This window comes from Lissotriton helveticus, chromosome 1_1 (assembly GCF_964261635.1).
Source record: "Lissotriton helveticus chromosome 1_1, aLisHel1.1, whole genome shotgun sequence".
Taxonomy (NCBI): Eukaryota; Metazoa; Chordata; class Amphibia; order Caudata; family Salamandridae; genus Lissotriton; species Lissotriton helveticus.
This window is the reverse complement of record NC_136057.1, coordinates 1168274677-1168293404: the sequence shown is the minus strand read 5'-3', so window position 1 is coordinate 1168293404 and position 18728 is coordinate 1168274677.

Sequence of the window (18728 nt, the reverse complement as noted above, 5' to 3'; positions counted from 1 at the left end):
AATGGCCGTCACCATTTCGATTATAGTCATAGTGGGCTGTAATCCCCGTTGCTAGACAACATGTGGAAGTAAAAAACTTTTAATTGCATTTAAATCCTTTATAATTTGTAAATTGTTTTGTCGAGCTTTTTTTCCATTTTGCCATTTGGCAAAAATATGGTGATGTATAGTGAGACCCGAAAATGTTAAACTTTAGTGTCAATATAAGAAAGTTAGTAATTTGTCAGGAAAGCAGGCTTAAGCTGCAATACGGAGCTGACATGACGTATTAGCATTAATATTTACCTCACACGCACGGCCCGGGTTTTTAAAAAACTTTTTAAAGATGGCAGCTAAAATGAAGATCTAAATAGGCAATAAAATTATCAGCCTCTTAAAAGGGGGCTGACTCCAAATGGAACGATTTTTGCATATAGATATATAATAAAGTCTGAATGTACAATATTTTAAATCTGCATGATATATGGATACTTAGTCAATAAAAATTGTAACAAATCTAGTCCTGTGAGTTATAAAACAATATAGAGAAATGAATTAAGTGATTTGATGTATTCTGATTACAGGACACAAATTCAAGATGGAATATTATTTGGAGTGAAATAAACTGTTTTTTAGAGGAGTTAATTGTTTTTAAAGTAAGTTGCCTTTTGATAGTAAAAAGAAACTATCATTGAAATACACTAGACAGTCCATATGTGCTACAGTATGTGATAAACTTACATTTATGAATTTGAGAAGACTGCAGGTCATTAAAATAGTGGACCTAGATACCTACGGTTTTTGAAACTAAATGAGAATGAAAAGGATATTACTTTCGTAAACATCGGACCATCTTTATATACTGTAGTGTCTCAAAGTTTATAGAAGTTGTACGGACTATAGAAAATGGATTAGATTTGTGATAATGTACCAAGATACTTATGGTTTTTAGATTATAGTAGATTGAACTGAAAGAAATGGACTGTAAATGATATTCAGTTATTGTTACCTTGTATAATTTAAAATAGTGCTGAGATAAAAAATTCTGATAGGACTGTCTTTTGTACTACTTTTTAATCACTTACAGAGTTTAATTGGTCTTAAATACATTTGCAAAATCATATGACAGTGCTACAAATACATACTGCGCGGTATGTATGCTTCATAACAATACAGTGGAGACATATAAATGGCTTTGATATAAGAATTAGATTAACTACATTAGATTCAATGACCCATATTTGCAATTTAAATGTGACCTGTGCTTTTTGTTGGAATATGGAGTTGCTCCTCTCTTCACCATTTTCTCAATTTTTTCTTTACTTTGTTTTATGGTTTGATTTTTGGTCAGAAGATTCTCCATGTATAGGCAGTGAAATGTGATACATTGTGTACTTACAAATGTGTCTAATAATTGGTTGATTATGATAAAAGTAATGTAATAACGTTAACCATGTCGATGTTTGTTGAAAAAATTATTTTGGTTTTAAGTGTTTGTCTATAATATTGTAAATAGTGTTTTTATGTACTTTCGTAGCCCTGAATAAGTCTGTGAAAGGATGACAAGCGTTGGCGGCTGCAAACGTTTTAAAAAAAGATAAAATAAAGGATGAAATTTAATACAACCACATAACATTGACTCTTCATTGGAATACATTTGCATCTTGAAAACTGTTTCATTTTTATTACTTGACTTTTAAAGTGTGCTATGCTAACTTTGTCTATTGTGGATTTGGGAAAGCCGGTTGGGTGACGACTGGCTCCCCAACCAATGGAGGTATAGGGGATTGTGCCTCAAGCCCTTTTTGCACCTTTTTTATTTGATAAATAAGGATGTTAGGACTTGTGAAGGTATCTAGGCTTTGATCCCCAAAACCCCATGTAATGTAGGATTGGGAATTACCTCTCAAACAACCTGAACAGGACATAGTGGACTATGTACTTGGTCTCCACTCGAGGATGGCTAAGTACATGAAGAAGGCATCCAAAAACCTTGAGGCCAGCCAGGAATTACAGAAAGCCTGGAATGACCAAAAGGCTGTTTTGACTGTGTATCAGCCAGGACAGGAGGTATAGGTGTTAGAGCTAGTGGCCCCAGCAGCTCGCCAAGTCAAGTGGAGTGGGCCCCATATCATACTTGGGCAGAAGGGAGAGGTTACCTAACTGGTGGAATTTGGAACTCCCAGGAGCCCCCACAGGGTGCTCTATGTGAACAGGCTCAAGCCATATGTGGACAGGGCAGACATGGGCTTTCTCATGGCTACTGATGAGGGACAGGAGGAAAAGAGTAACCCACTCCCTGGCCTCCTCTCACAGAACCCTGATGATTGTTCAGTGGATGGTGTAGCCTTGGCAGAAAGCCTCCCTGAACAGCAGCAGAATGATTGTAGGAATACCCTCAATCAGTATAGACATATGTTTTCACTGACTCCAAGTCAGACTACCTAGTGTACACATGAGGTGGACACAGGTGACAGTCTGTCTGTTAAAAGTGAGATTTACAGGCAACCTGCTCAAGTCAGGGACTGTATCAGGACTGAAGTCCAGAGGATGTTGGAACTGGGAGTGATTGAGCCCTCAGATAGCCCTTGGGATAGTCTAGTAGTCCGAGTACCGGAACCTCATACCCAGGGTGGTAAGAGAGAGATGATGTTCTGTGTTGACTACAGGTGACTCAATGCAGTCACTAGGACTGATGCTCATCCAATTCCATGGGCAGATTAACTAATTGACACTTTGGCCTCTGCTGGCAAATCAGATTAGCTGAGGAGGCTAAACCAAAAATAGCATTCTGAAACCCTAGTGGGCACTACCAATTTTTGGTGATGCCTTTTTGATTGAAAATGCACCTGCCACATTTCAAAGGCTGGTGAATAAAGTTCTCAGAGGTCAGGAAGCTTATAGTGCAGCTTATCTAGATGATCTTGCTGTCTTTAGCTCCACTTGAGAGGATCACCTGGTCCACCTGAGAAATGTTCTGGAGGCCCTGCAAAAGGCAGGCCTCACTATCAAGGCCACCAAGTGTCAGATAGGGCAGAGTAAGGTTGTGTACCTGGCCCACCTTGTAGGTGGAGGCCAGGTTCAACCATTGCAGAACAAAATTCAAACCATAATGGATTGGGTTGCTCCAACTACCCAGACTCAGATCAGAACTTTCTTGGGCCTGACTGGGTACTAAAGGAGGTTTGTCAAATGATATTGTTCCATAGTGACTCATTTGAATAACTTAACTTCCAAAAGAATGCCTAAGAAAGTTCAGTGGACAGTTAGCTTTCAAAAGGCACTTGATGACCTGAAGCAGGCCATGCACACTGCTTCCATTCTGCAAAGTACTGATTATTTCAAACAATTCATTGTTCAAACTGATGCATCTGAGTTGGGGGTAGGAGCTGTGTTATCACAACTGAATGAAGAGGGTCAGGATCAGCCAGTAGCTTCTATAAGCAGAAGGCTTACCCCTAGAGAGAAAAGTTGGTCAACTATTGATAGGGAAGCCTTTTTTTAAAAAAAAGTTTTATATTGCACAAACTAGACCCGAGACATCGGGTATCAGAGCGCTTTACATGAGCACCAGTTTTGTTACAGATGGACACATGTATTGGTGTTGGGCACAGGAAGATTAAGTGATTTGCCCATAATCACAGGATGTTGAGTGTCGTTGCCGAGACTCGAACCCGGTTCCCCAGTTTTGCGGTCGACAGATCTAACCGTAAGGCTACATCCTCTCCCCTTTGCTTGGGTTTGGGCTATGAAGAAGCTGAAGCCATTCTTATTAGTCAATCACTTCATTGTTTAGACAGACCATAATCCCCTCTTATGGTTAAAACAGATTAACCCCTTGTCTGCTGGGGCTATTACCCTGCTGTGCCCAGCTGAGCACAGCGCCCCCATGCTAATGACAAGCTCAGCTCGTCATGAGCCACGGTGCCCCAGTGCTCATGACGAGCTGAGCTTGTCACGACCACGCCCGTTTAATGGAACGCTCAGCACAGCAGGGGAATTAGCCCAGCGTGTGAGCGTTCCACGGGCCATGACGAGCTAGCACCGGAGCACCGTGGCTCATGACAAGCTGAGCTCGTCATGAGCATGGGTGGGGTTAAGGGTGATAACCTCAAGCTTTTGAGGTGGTTCATTTCCCTACAGGGGATGGACTATACAGTGGAACATAGACCTGGGAGTAACCATGCCAATGCAGATGGACTCTCGAGATATTTCCACATAGAACATGAAGCTCAGCTGGTCAAGGTTAGTTTAATGTCCTCACGTCTGGGGGGGTTACCTAGGAAAGTAGAATCTGCTTCTTATGGTTACCCCCACTTTTTGCTGATGTATCACTGTTTTTGACTAGTCTGAGTGGCATCCTGCTATCCAGGACCTCAGTCTATCTGCTTTCTCCCTTAAATTGTTGTATATGTACTTTAGGTACACTCCAGATTGGATACTGTGGTACCCTTATCATAACCCTAGTATATGGTACACCATGTACCCAGGGAATAGGTACCCCAGAGGCCATCCATGGGCTGCAGCATGTATTATGCCACCCAAGAGAGGCCATTCAAAATGACACGACAGGCTTGCCTTAGCAGACTGTGTAAGATGGTGTTTGCACCACTTACTAAGATAGAGGTTCACTATATCTATCTAAATCACTACACTTAAAAGTCTATCAGTCACCCTTATGGCAGGCCTTATCAATCCTGAAGGCAGGGTGCTGGGTTTTATGTGAGAGGGTGCCCCTGCATGAGAATAGCCCCTCTGAAGCCTTCAGAGACCATTCTCCTGGGTCGTCTGTGATGCAGGCAGACATAGATGTTTCAGTGCATTATAACCTCGCTGCAGTAGCGGCTCCTGCAGGGAGTGCTGCGGGGCGGTGGGGCGGGGGAGGGGCAGGGTGGGGGTACTTAACACCGGCATATGGCCGAACAGAGGTACACTTGCTTGAGGTCTCCTCACGATTACAGGTCTGTTGGCCTGTGGGTCCTGGCACCTTGTTTGTTTTTGGGCTTTCCTGGTTGCTCTAGACATGCACTGACTCTCCATTGCTTGGAGAGTCCCCCGGACCCTGCTGCTCTACACCATAACCTGTTTCCTCTGAGCACGTGGGTTGCATTTGCCAAGGCTTGTTGGTACTCCAGGACACCGACCCTTCAGCACTCGACAACCTTCACAGGACTGCTCACCTTGGGATCCTGGATGTCCTTGACGTCTCTTGGTCCCCGTGACTGCAGAGTTAAGCATTCCTTCTTCACACCTGAAGCACCCGACACTGGTGGGCATTCGACTGTCCGCTCTGCTTTCAGGTTCCTCTCACCTCGAATCCAGGCTTGGATTCCACCGGACACTCTTCTTCTTTGCAGCTCTCCATTCAAAATGATGAAGGTTTCTGACACCAATTGACCCCTATGCATCCGGCTCCTCTGGGATAGGTAACACAGGTACCTCGGTACTCACTGGTGGATTGGCTCTAGAACATCCCATGTTCCAAAGGGTTTGCTTGAAGTCCTCGTAGAAGTGTCCTTAAACTTTGACTTTCTAACCGCGACTTTCCCATAGAATTGTACGGAGCATATGGTCTTGTTTTCTCACTGCACCCGTCCTCCGTGGGCTCCCTGTGTCACTCGACTGGGTGGTTCCTTGGAGTCCCAGCAATTCTATGTGCTCTAGGCACTGTGTCTACTGAAGTCGTGATTGTTGTACCATTTTTTTTAGTATATGGTTCTGTCTCGCCTTGGAGCCCGCTTTGTATTTTGCTACTTACGAATATTCTATTGTTACAGTATTGTGTGCTTTATGTTCTAACCTCGTGTAGAGATTAGTAGAGATAGTTATATTAATAAATACATATTTTTATATAACTACTGTGCGGTTCTCCTTTCATTTAGTCAAGTCAAGTCAGAAACACTTTATTCGATTGTTTTAAAATCATAAAAGTATGCTGCAGAACAATAATCAATCATACAGACAAGTTTTTAAAACAAGTTAAAAAGTTAAAAATTGCTATACACATGAAAATTCATATAAAAATCATCTTTACAATACATATTTACAATAATCACAGTCTCATAATCTTTTAGCAGTAATCGGGTTATAAATACAGTACAAAACTAGAAAAAATCTTTACAGTTTAAAATACAGAGGATGCTAGCCACCAAGAGCAAAGTGCAAAGCGTGCAGTTTTTAAAATCAAATTTAATGCGACTGAGGGTTACATAACCAAAGGTCATTTATTCAATACAAGCAATTTAAAGTATGCTAATTACTTGATTTTAGTCTTGCTTGCTTTGACCGAATTGACGTAATCAAGAAATTTGCCACCCCATACATTACTACTGTAGTTTCCATAAGTTGCAAGTACAGTAGGGCTGGTTTAATCTGCACGAAACCTCTCAGAATTGGTTTAATATATCTTTCTCTCCCATTTTTATAAAAGGGACAGAAGAACAAGAAATGCAATATGTCCTGATCTGAGAAGTAATCGCATTTGCAGGGAGCATTTTCGTGAGGCTTACACCATTTTTCAAATTCACCCAACAGAAAATGTGATTGATCGAAACGAAATTTGGTGAGGACCCACCTATGATAAGGTTTATTTACTATGGTTAAATAGGATTGCATAGATAACGAGGCAATCGTCATATAGTGAGCCCTAACAGTTGGTTTTACAATTTCGATAGCCTCTCGTTCTAAGACCTTTTTCTCGATAAAATTTTTCTTTACCCACTCAATATCCTCTCTCATGATACTCTCGGGGCATGTATATAACTCCGGGCGGCCTAGGTATTCTGTTGTTATTTTGATGTATTGTAGCCACCCGATCTTAGCCACGTTTTCTCTCCCCATGCAGTCCCTAATAATCATATGGTTTAAAATTAAAGCTGGATTAAGCCATATCCTAATCCATGACATTAAAGGGGCCAGAGTCAAAGAGTCCTCAATGTACCCTATCCCCAACTCCATATGTACGGGAAATGCTGGGGTGGTTTTCGGGAGGCCGAGTAGGGATCGCAAAAATATATTTTCTTCTCTTTGTATGGAGTCCATTTAGTCATTCAGGGGGTGATATTCTGGTAAAACAAGTTGCTTTACATTCCTTCAAGATTAAGCCTGGAGGCTGCTCTCCACAGCTACCACTAGGATAGCTTTCTAAAGGTTATATTTGACCTCATACATCATAAGGGTCGTGTTGCCTGGTACAAGGTGCCCACTTTAATTGGTGGACAGCATATACCAACCCACCTTCTCACATTAACTATAAATTATTTTTGCGCATGTTTTAGCATTCTAAAGATCCAAATTTATTAACAGGAATTTGTCTGGTTAAAGTCCTTTGAAAATCAACATCTCCTGTTTTCATGTTTTGTGCACAAAATGTCTACATGTCATGTTTGAAGCACACAACAGATTGTCATTAGTAGTGATTAATTTTAAGGAAATGTTTATTTTCTCACACCAGTGATGAATGATTTCGGACTTGGTCCTCTCTTGATGCTCACCCTCAATATTTTTCCTTCACTCTTCCCATTTTCGTAACCTTTTTTTTGCTGGCTTTTAGAACTCTGTGCACTTAAGCAATTCTAACCAGTGCTAAAGTGCTTATGTTGTCTCATTCAAAGATAGTAAAATTCGCTTACACCCAATTGTCACAATTAATTTCATTTACTTATATGAAAGTGGTACTACATGTACTCAGGGCCAGTAAATTAAAAGCTTTTAAGTGTTACATGTCATGGTAGTGAAAAACTCCTAATTTTGTTTTTCACTGCTGTAGGACAACATTGGATGCTAACTTCTGATTAGTAGAAATGTCATATTTGTGCTCAACTAACTTACAATTTAAAATCCTCTTTATTTGTAAAGTTGGATTTTAGATTACAAATTTGAAAATGCCAGCTTTAGAAAGTTGGCATTTTCCTGCCTTAAACTTTCAGCGGAATTCAATGAGTTTCCAACTGCCTGGGCCTGCTAATTGCTTCTCCATCAGGCATGCGTACTGGGCCCAGACAGTGAAAAATAGGACCTGGGTGTAAACTCGGGAGGGCCACCCTGCCCCACTTACATTTCAAAGAAGCTGCATTAGCACACTCACAAAATAATTGGCACAATGCGTTTTGTCATCTGGGGACCTGGGCAGGGAGGAAGGAAATTCCAGAACCATCTGTGGGAGCAAAACTTCAGAAGGTTTTTCTTCTTCAAAGATAGCATCCGGTATGAGTAGTGGCCCTCCAGACCAACTCTTCTGTTCACTCCTGCCCTACAGATGACTACAAAAGAACTGCCTACTTCAAGAAGTCTGCCCTGCGGTTTGAGGCTGGGCATGTTTCTCAGAGGAATGCCATGCTGCTACTAACTGATTTCTCTTCTGTTTGAGGACTGCCTTTTTATTCAGAGGACTGCTTTGCTATTTGAGGCATGCCTTGTTCTTTAGAGGATTGCCCTGCTGCTTGAGGCCTGCTTTATTGCTTGAAGTAAAGAGAACTGTCCCCTTGAACCCAGGACGACCAGAGTGACTGAACGGGTCAGTTTGCTGACCTCCTGTTCTGAACTACAGGGAAAAAACAAGCTCCAGAGGCCTAGTTTGCGCCTTCTGCTTCTTGGCGCTATTTTTAATTACACCTTTAAATTGGCATATCTCTCAATCTACTGACTGTATTTTAGTCATTTTGGTCACATTTTATTTATTACATTTTACTCTATTTGTCTGAATTGGTGTGGGATATCTGTGTTGAGTTTTCACGTTATTACTGTTTGTATGCAGCATACACACTTTACACATTGTCTTTTTTAAATTATTTTATTGATCTTCACATATATTGCAAGTGTGGCTACAGTGCAGTTTAAGGTATGATCTATAAAAGGGTAAATACGAGACAGATAGCAGACAGTTGTTACAAGGTGTACATTTGGTACAAAACATCCATGTTACAGGGAGCGGAAAACATACATATTAAGGGTAAAAAGTCTGCTGAATCTCAGCTGTCTCATGCTTACCAACTTCACCCGTCTGATTTAGGAGTGTATCAGGCAGGTGTGGAAGTGTTGTCATTGTCCCCTGATTGCCACAGGTAGGAATTGGCTGTGTATTCCTAAGTCATTGCAAATTGATTTAGGTGCCATTTGTAAATGGACCAAAGTCCGCCGCATTAGTAGCTCCATCTTGTATATGTAGTTCAAAGCATTTAAAACACCCTCGGTTTAGTTTGGAGCTGAATGTAGCAGTCATGGCCGGACTGGCCATAGCGGGCACCGGGCATTTCCTCGGTAGGCCGCTAGGGTGGGGGCTGGTTTTGGGCCCCTGGGGGCAATTTTTGTTACCGGGGGGTCAGCAATATCGGCCAAAATCTGCCCATGCAAACTGCTCAGCTTCGATCTCGCTCACCCCGGAGGGGGGGGCCAGGGGGCGGCTTAGCTGTTTGCCAGGGCCAGTTTCTGTTCCCAGTCCGGCCCTGGTAGCAGCAGATCTCACAGGCAATTTGAGGGATCATTGAATTGATTTGTCAGATCAGCAACATCTTAGATTGTGTCTGATCAATTCTGTGCAGAAATAAATTGGGAGAATCACCATTCTCTGTTTAGAGAAAGGGGCCTCAATGTTTGTTCCCTTGTCCTATAAATATGGCCTGTTTAGGTGTTGTTCTGTAAATCAGTGCAGGCCCCATATACCAAGACTATGTGCGCCAGTACCCAGACCGCGCGTGGGGGTGCACCGCCAAATATCATTCCAAACTTTTGCTTAAAGAAGTGAAAAGAGAGTGCATTTCCACACATGCAGCGCCACATGAATGGCCTTAGAGCAGGTTTTCAAATTAGATACATATGCCATAACATGAATTGGTAACACATTTGCACTTTCCTTACATTTAAATTATGACCTTTTAAAATTCGGACCATATTTGCCTACATTTTCTTTCAACAGCAATAGTTCTATATACTTTTAGTAGCAGATCTCAGTGAACTACTGTTGACAGAATGTCCGGAATGTGAACATTCGGCTTCTAGTGCCCTGTGGACCACAGTTCCCAGAAGCCTTAGTGCAGAAATCCTCCGCCTCCAGAGTCAAAGAGCTTATAAATTCACAGGCTCAGAGATTGCCTTTGGTACAATTAACATCCTTTTTGTGCTATGGCAGCTGGTTTAAACAATGCAATGCACCCCCTTCCTGGACTAACTACCTACAGAAAGGTGTGTTTTATAAAGAAACAACCTGCTCCGTGCTTGTTAGTAAGGTAAAACATCTCTGATGGGGAACTGGGGCTGGTATCACAGAACGTTCTTCTAACTCACGCTCCAGAGTTAGAGTTTGGTTACTTAAGCATTGCGATTGACATCTTTCCTCTCGCTCTCTCTCTTTGAACCACCACGGACTGCCTGATTTTCTCTCGTAGAAGCAAGTGTGTCTGTCCTTTTACCCTCTCCTTGCCAGTTTATCTGTAGAGGGCTGGATCCTAGCTTGACTAAACACATTTGACTAAATGCAAGTATTATTAGTCTGTCTTGGGGGATTGCTATTGGCTATAATTTATTTATTTATTTGTGTTTTGTAAAGCGCATGGTTACACTAGCAAGTGTGTCCCCGCGCTGATCGCTACAGTTGTTTCCAAGAGTCCATGGCATGATTGCTTGCAGAGTCCTTGATCCGGTCTTAATCTTTGGGGAAGAGAACTGTTTTCAGGTCTCTTCGAAAGTTAGACTCAGAGGGTTCCAGACGCAGTTTTTCTGGCAGCTGGTTCCATATCCTAGCGGTCATGACTCTAAAAGATTTCCCACCCACTAGCTGTTTTGACCTTCGGGACCTGTACTTGCCCAGTGCCGCATGATCTAAGCTGGCGGGTGGGCTCGTATCGTTTCAGAAGCCCATGCAGATACCTTGGGCCTCTACCATGAAGGATACGATGTCCTACACATAGGGCTTTGAAAGTTACCCATTCCCTATTCGGGAGCCAGTGAAGGGTTCTCAGTGCTTTTTTTGTTGATGCCCTTCTGGGTAGTTGTAGGATCAAGCGGGCCGCTGCACTTTGTATTCGTTGTATTCTCGAGAGGCTTTTTACGCTGGCCCCTAGATACAGCACATTTCCATAGTCCAACCTAGATGTTATTAAGGTGTGGACCAGGGTCTGGCGTACCGGTATGGGCATAAGGTCCAGCGTTTTCCTAAGGACCCGCAGTATCCCGAAACAGGTGCCTGCCACTTGTTTGGTTTGGTGGTCGAACAATAGGTTTTTATCTAGCCATACCCCTAAGTTCTTCACTAGATTACTAGGTGTGGGTAGTCCACCCAGTTCTTCCGGCCACCAGGCTGAGGTCCACACTGATGGGGATTTACCTACAATCAATACCTCCGTCTTATTCCCATTAAGGCGGAGGCAGTTGTCCGCCATCCATCGTGCCATCTCCTGCATGCAAGACGCGAAGTTGTTAGCGCATTGCTCCTCTGGTTGCGTTAGGGTCACAATCAGTTGCGTATCGTCTGCATACGACACTATCTCAACCCCATATGTGTCTGTAATTCCTCCTACTGGGGCCACATACAGATTAAATAGGGTGGGGCTGAGACAAGAGCCTTGTGGCACTCCCTGATTGAGTTTAATTTCTTTAGACATGAACTGGCTCTGAGCGACCTGAAAGGTTCGATCTGTAAGGAATGATTTAAGCCATTCCCAGGCTTTTCCCCTCACCCCTCCCTTTTTAAGGCACTGTAGCAGTGTGTGATGAGCTACAGTGTCAAAAGCGGCACTGAGGTCGAGGAGAATCAGTGCCGCCGTCTGGCCTTCATCTGCATACCTTCGTAGGGCTTCCGTTGAAGATATCAGGGCCGACTCGGTCAAGTGTAAAGCTCGAAATCCCAACTGTGAGGGGTGGAGCAGTCCGTTGGTTTCAGCAAACGCCGAGAGTTGTTTGTTGACTGCTTTCTCAGCAATTTTTGCAAAGTAGGGGAGGTCGTAGATTGTCCAGTTTTTCTAGACTAATATTAGGTTTTTTCTCAAGGGAAGTACTATTGCTCTTTTCCATGCAGTAGGGACTAGTCCTGTTTTAAAGGAGAGAGCAAGGAGATGACTAATATATGGCTCCAGGGTGGTTATGCTGCCATGGAGTCTTTTTGGGGTTGCTGGATCACTCGGTGAGCCTGATTTGATGCTATATGCTATGTGGCATATTGTTTCCTGAGAAGGTACTAGAAATGCCGAGAGGCAGTTATTCTCCTGTATATTCAAGGTACTTTCTGCCATCCCATCACCTACTCTGGCTGTGTCTGGGAAGCCAGCGTAGATTTTGTCTAATTTGCTATCGAAAAACTCTGCTACTTGATTGCAAGTTTCAACAGACCCACTCATAGGGGAAAATTTTGCCCATTTCCTTCGTATATTAGCGGAGCTTGGTTCATTCTGAGGTCCATTGTCCAGGACGGCCAGCCGGAATGTGACTAAGAAGTGATCTGACCAGATAACAGGGGTAGGGGGCTCTACGGTTAGGGTGTCCCAACTAGCGAAAATAGGATCTAGGAGATGGCCCTGACAGTGAGTGGGTCTTTCTGATTTAAGCAGCATCTGTATGCCTGCTAGCTCCTGTTTGAGTTCCTGAGCTTCAGTGTTCCTAGGGTCGTCAAGGTGATAGTTTAGGTCCCCTAGGAGGAGGAGTCTCTTGTGTTTGAGAGCGGAGAGCGTGAGGGTTTCCATCAGTTGGGTGGCAAAACTGGCTCCAGGCCCCGGGGGACGATATATCAGGAAACCCTTGATACAGTACCCCTGGTGCACAGAGATGGGAAAGGACCCTGTTTCACTGTTAGCAAGATCCCTTCCCTCTAAAGTGGAGGCCAGATCTTGTTTGTGTATTATGGCAATTCCTCCCCCTTCCCCGTTAGCCTGTCTATTCTCTTAATGTCATATCCCGGTGGGAGGGCCGCCAGTATGTCTGGTGCCGATGTGGTATTCAGCCACGTCTCCGTAAAGAATAAGGCATCCGCCTGACCATCCATTAGGTAGTCGTGTATCTCCATCTTATGTTTTCCTAAGGAGCGGCAATTTAGAAGGGCAAGATTAAGTATCTTACCTTTGTGTCTAGCCCCGAGTTGTCCATTGACAGAGAAGGAGCAGTGTGAACACTTCTTTTCTCCATTTTTAATATTTAGACAATGCAGACAGGTATTTTCTAAGGGAGGACATAGGTTTCTAAGTTCTACGGAGCTATAGTGCTTTCGGATGCAGCTACCCGCAGAGGTTCCTGCCCCTGGCCCCGGTCGGTCACGGACGGGCACAGACGGGCTTGCCTTTGGCGCCGGCGTGCCCGCTGTGCCCGTCTGCTGCGCTTCCTGTGAGGGCCTGACATTTGAGGCAGAATGGACGAGGGTGGGAGTTGCCAGGCAGCAGGAGCGCTCCCCTCACACCTCCCCCAAAATGGCGGCTGTTTGCTCGGTTTTCTGTCCCGTAGCAGCGCCTAAATCGGCTGCGGGGGGGCCAGCAGGGGTCTGTGGTCAGCGGTAGAGGAACATGTGCTCAAGTGAGTAATTACACAATTTTTAAAAGCTAAAAGTCTTAAAATCGACTGTCAGCCAAAATACACAATTTTTAAAATCTAAAAGTCTTAAGATCGACTGTCATCCAAAATACACAATTTTTAAAGCTAAAGTCTTCAGATCGACTGTCAGCCAGAACACAGTAAAAACAACGTGCCTCTTTACCTCCCGGCTTCCGCCTCAAGAGTAAAGAGTTTCAAGCATTTACCCAGCGTATAGCAGAGGACGTATTTATGGGTTCACCAGAGGGTGGGAGTGGCCAGGCAGCAGGAGCGCTCCCCTCACACCTCCCGCAAGATGGCGGCTGTTTGCTCGGTTTTCTGCCCCGTAGCAGCTCCTAAATCGGCTGCGGGGGGGCCAGCAGGGGTCTGTGGTCAGCGGTAGAGGAACGCGTGCACAAAATCGACTGTCAGCCAAAATACACAATTTTTAAAATCTAAAAGTCTTAAGATGGACTGTCATCCAAAATACACCATTTTTAAAGCTAAAGTCTTCAGATCGACTGTGAGCCAGAACACAGTAAAAACAACGTGCCTCTTTACCTCCCGGCTTCCGCCTCAAGAGTAAAGAGTTTCAAGCAAACTAAATAAACTAAATATTCCCAATTAACTGCATACCTATTATACCATGTTTAGCTGAGTGAGCACAAACACTTTAGCACTGGTTAACAGTGGCAAAGTGCAGAGTCCTAAGGCCAACAAAAGCAAAAATCCAGTACAAATTGAGGGTAAGTAGGCAAAACATTGTGGGGAAGACCAACCTAAGCTGGACAGGTGTAAAACGCAGTAATTCACACAACCTTGGCAAAATCCCACAGTTTGTAGAATTGTATCCACTTTTCCGCTGACAATAGTAATGATCAACCCTGTTCCTATCAAGTTTTATGAAATCCATATTTGATGTTTTGTAACAACAACATTTTCATTGAAAAATATTTCATCAACTGGGATGATGAGGGAGCCTGCTGCTGTACCCAGGCACTCAGTGTTCCATATTGCCTTGCTGCACAGATGAAAGGAGGAGGGGCCACATCTGATTACCCCATGCTGCACGATTTCTAGCTCTCTTCCTCCTCCTGCAGCACGGGACATGCACAGGCCACACTAGTGCAAAGGGCCGGCCTGCCTTGCACCCGTCAGCACCAGAAAGAGCCAGGGCAAGACCACCCCACTTGGCTCTATCATCAGACATCTACTGTTGTTCTTGGTAAGAGTGTTTAGTATCCTTTGGGTTTAGTCCTATGATAGCATATGTCTGATGGCCCATCTGACAAGAGGTTTGTGCATCCTCTGAATCAAGAGGAGAGATTTCTGGGTGTTCTGGGTGAGCGTGCGCCAATGATCTGTTGCTGTGCGGTAACCCTCGACCCAGACCCTTATTCTCATGGCCTTTTATCAAACTGATCCTTGTTCTTCAGCCTGTTGGTTTGGACAAGAGCAATTTTAAGGTGTACTCCAAACACTTGGACCTTTGCAGTTGTTCCCCTATTTAATTGAAGTGAAATGAACCAGGGTGTTGCTGTATGGCTGTGGATTTTTCCACTTGCATCACTTGAGGGGGTAAAGTAACAATTGTGGCGGGAGGTGCCAACACTGAGGATGGGATTGAAGTTATCCCTAACATCATGCCCATAGCATTGTTGTCAACCTGTGGCACAGGCCAGTTGTACCATTTCTATCATTTAAGGGGGACTCTGGGCCCCAGTGACACTTGTGTTATGAGGCGCCAATACTGAGGAGGGGATGGTGTTCTCCCTTACAATGTGTTTACAGCACCACCAATTTGTGGTGCCAAAAGTGGCCTAATGAATTTTAAACTCTGCGTGTAGCCATTAATCACTAAATTGCTATGCAAATTGACCAGAGTGCCTTTTGAGTCCATTGATTTTAAACTAGCCCTCGTTTGCAAAACTGCTTAAGACTTAATTCCAAAAGGGGCCCATCATATTACTTGAAAGGGTAATTTCTAATATTATTCAACTTAGGCGTATTTTGAGTGTTTCAAGTTGACCCACTTGCAGTCTGCCCATTCGAAATCTCAGTGCTTCGCAGCTGTGCACTGCTTAGAAAAGAAAACAAGCATTGGCATAGTCAATAGGTCTCGTCTTTGGGGCCTTATAAGTGTGTCGGTCTCCAGCACAATATCCTTGGTGCAACAACATCAACTGTTGCATGGCTAAACACCTATAAGGTCCCAAAAGTGAGACAGATCGATTTGCTATGCCAATGCTTGTGCTATTTGCTCTTGACTAAACTGAGCAGAGACGTTTTAAGGCATAAGCAAAGTGGGCGGCGGCTCAGGGTCCCAGCCTTTCAGGGGTTCCCCAGATTGAGTTAAGTAGATATTCTTGCCTTACTGACCTTAAATAACTATTAAACAGATTGTTTTAAATATATTTCTCCTTTAATTTACTTTAGTGTGGGTGGTGTAGTCTATTACAGACATTTTGCAGAGTAATGCTTCTGTTTTTCAGCACCATGCAACAGCCATCAAAAAAATACTTTTGATCAAAACAGGACCTCACATATGAGAAATGGGAGAGGTCACAAATGTGTTTTGCAATTAATATTAGTTAGCTGCTACTGTTTTATAATATTACAAATGCACACCACTATCCCTGAATATTAGATGGAACACATTTACAATTTGGACTAGTGTGCCTGTGCACTGTCAGTGACCAGGCCAAAGAGGAAATGTAAGAGCTGAAATTGGATCAGAAATTCAAAGCTATTCTGAACAGGGGCCCAGAAAATATGCTTAGACCAGCCTCCGCACCCCCCCCCCCCCGCTCCAAAAATCCGTAAGGTGTCCCTGACTGTGCAAAAAACGCCAATTATTACATTAATTTCTTTTGAAGTGTCCCCGTAAATATTACGTTTATCTCTTTTTAAGAAACAAATTATCAAGTTTAATCATTGCTGTTACTTAACCATTTAAGTACCAAGAATGGTATACAAATGTCACTTTTATGGCAAAGAGATGGGGTAAAGTTGTTTGGGCCTTAGGCGCTAGTTTCAACATTTTTTCTTTGCAGGGTGAGAAAGTGTCTCTTTAAATGCCTCAAGGTGTGAGCCTGTGCCCACGGGATGCAGCTTTAAGTGTTAGTACAACCCATTCACATAGCTGCCAAGCGTCAGCTGCTCATTCAGGGTAATTATCAGCCCCTTTCAGGGCCCTGTTTTAGGAGGGTCACACCTGGAAAAGAGCAGTACCCACCGCTGCATTACAAAGGGAAGGGACTCCTGTCTGCAGAGAAGGCCGGGCGAGGGAGGGTGTGGATGTGAGCCAGTCCCGCAGTTAGGAAGTTTTCAATTACCACATCAGAGACAAGATCATTTTATGGTCGTGAAGTTTGACAGTGTGAAATGTAAGATGCTGTGAACAAGATGAAGGTGTTTTTGTTCACCTGAAAAGGAAAAAGTTTGTAACAATTTACGCACATCAAGGGTGTCACTTACCATAATGCAAGCTTGGAAAATGCCCCCTTGTTAAAAGTATAAGGCAGATGTAATCTCCGGAAAGTGGGCTGCTCGCACTCTTGGTCCCCTCTGGTGTCACTGCACCTGCTGCACAGTGGCCACGCACCTGAATGTATTGTTGCTGCTTGATATTTATAAACCGAATGCACTGTAAGCAGCATGACACGGGTAATTTTTTTTATAATTTTAAATTTAAAGAGACACTAATATAAAATGGAATGCACACTTGGCTATGAATGAATGAGAATTCACAATAAAAAATCCTCTGCCTCGGCCATGGGGCGTTCCTCACCGTTCGAACCTTTTAAACCTGTGATACTCTACTGCAGGGTGGAATATTTCGTCATCCTTCTTCCTTCTCTCTAACTTGAATGATGCAGAGTGGGGGCCGGGCTGGCGCCTGAGTGTCATTACCTTCAATTAAGTGCGTTCCGGTCTCTGCTGCCAGTGGTCTGGGCTCCCGGAACACTGCTCCACTCCTGTCTATTGTCTGTCGCTTCAACGCCTGCGGGGCTGATTGTAGGCCTTTGAATTAGTATTCATGTTAAACGCAGCACACGTGTGTGCTGCAATTAACATGAATACGGTCTCGCAGGATCAGATGTTGTGTGCGCGCTTGGTTTGACTTCCGTGTGCGCCCTGGTGCGCTGGCGCGCAGCTTATTGGGAACAGTGGACACAATGATGGTGGAACTGAAAATTAAAAAGAGTCATTTTCAGCAGCAAGTCTAACTAACTTCACACCAGCATCATTTATGATATCTTATTACTGATGCAAGGGATGTTTTAAGTAATGTTGTAAGCACTATTGACCCCTAACAAAATTCAGAATCTTAAGATTGACCTCCTAAAGGCAATAATTTTGGAACTGAGATAGGTAATTGATTCAAGTCATCCATATTAAAGTCAGCTTTAGGTTCTGAACTACAACTATCTCTTGGGAACTCTCATAGGTGAGCTAGACAAAACCCACTTAAGACTTAGGTCATAACCGTTTATTTCTCAAAAACTGATGATAGTTAAATAGAAAAGTCGGTGACTTGGATATACTTCCTCCCAGCTTCTTATAACTCTACAGCTTTTTAAAAAACATAATATCATAAAAATGAAAGAAAACTGAAAGCAACAGGATAAAAGGTTTAATAGTTAGTTCAAATTGCCTTTGCTCCATTGCAACAAATTCCACTGAACTCGTGGACATACAATGCCCGGAAGAAACAGCTAAAGGTTGGTGTTATTTTTCCAGAAAAGATCCTAAACATCTACTCTTCTTTCCCTACAGACTCAATCACTGTGCAGCCTTTACATAGGGAGCCTCCCTCTGCTTAATCAAAAGGAGTGCTTCTCGGTTTTTCTGCTCTTACTTACTGAAAGAGCAGAAAAAGCAATAAGCGCCCCTTTCAATTGCTCTCATTCTATTATCTTTTAGCAATGGTAAAATTCAGCTCCCCCCGGAACCTGCCCCATTCAAATATTATGCCAGGGTTTTGATAGCATTGCCCAAACCTTGGTTGACTTGTTGAGTGGGGAAGACCTTCATAATGGAACATGCAGTGGTAAAACCGCATGTAAATAAAAAAGGCCTTGATTCTCTCTGCTTCAGTAATTCCAGGCCGATCTCTCTTCTACCGGATCTAGACAAAATCTTGGAAAAGCTTGCCAGTAAACATCTTTATGCCTTCCTCGAGTTCAATGAAGTCCTCCATCTCACTCAAATGGAGTTTAGACCATACCACAGGCCAGAAACAGCTTTACTGACTGTGG